Source organism: Neomonachus schauinslandi, chromosome 1 (genome assembly GCF_002201575.2).
Source record: "Neomonachus schauinslandi chromosome 1, ASM220157v2, whole genome shotgun sequence".
In the NCBI taxonomy this organism is placed as follows: Eukaryota; Metazoa; Chordata; class Mammalia; order Carnivora; family Phocidae; genus Neomonachus; species Neomonachus schauinslandi.
The window spans coordinates 201,711,693-201,712,453 of NC_058403.1; positions in this window are offsets into that span (position 1 = coordinate 201,711,693).

The window sequence follows — 761 nt, forward strand, 5'->3', positions numbered from 1 at the left end:
ATCGAGCCCCGCATCGAGCCCCGCATCGAGCCCCGCATCGAGCCCCGCATCGAGCCCCGCATCGAGCCCCGCATCTGGCTCCTTGCTCTGCAGGAAGCCTGCTTCTCCCTCTCCCACTCCCCCTGCTTGTGTTCCCTCTCTCGCTGTGTCTCTCTCTGTCAAAAAAAAAAAGAAGTGCCCTTGTAGAAAAAAAAAACACTTTTTTTTTTTTTAATTTGATGGAGACCAACTTACGTGTTCCTTTGGTTGCTTGTGATTAGGTGTCATACCCAAGAATGCGCCTGGTCTTCGCGCATCTCTCCCATCCTCCTACCCCCGGCGCCTCCCTCTGGTCCGCAAACCCCCTCCCATTGGCGTTGGGGCATCTGCGCCCTAGTCCCCCAACCGGGAGGCCTCCCGGGCAGGCACCCAGCCGCCTCCATCAATGTTTAATAACGAACGGAGCGCACGGAACCTTGGCACCGACGTGGGAAACCCCGCCCGGAACCATCTGCCCCTTGGCGCCCCCTGTGGCCACGCGTGGGGGTCGCGACCGCGCTGGGCCCCACTGTCTCGGTGGACCGAGCAAGACCCGGGCGGGGTGGGGTGGGGGGAGGCGGCACTTGCTGGCCCGCGTGCTGGGGCGAGGGCGTGGGTCGCGCCCTGAGTCCTCCCCACCCTGGCCGGGAGCTGCTCCTGGCTCCCTGCCCGCCCTGGGCTGACCCTGCCGGCGGGAACCGCCTGCTACCGCGGGGCCACTCCTGCCGAAACCAAAACACCCA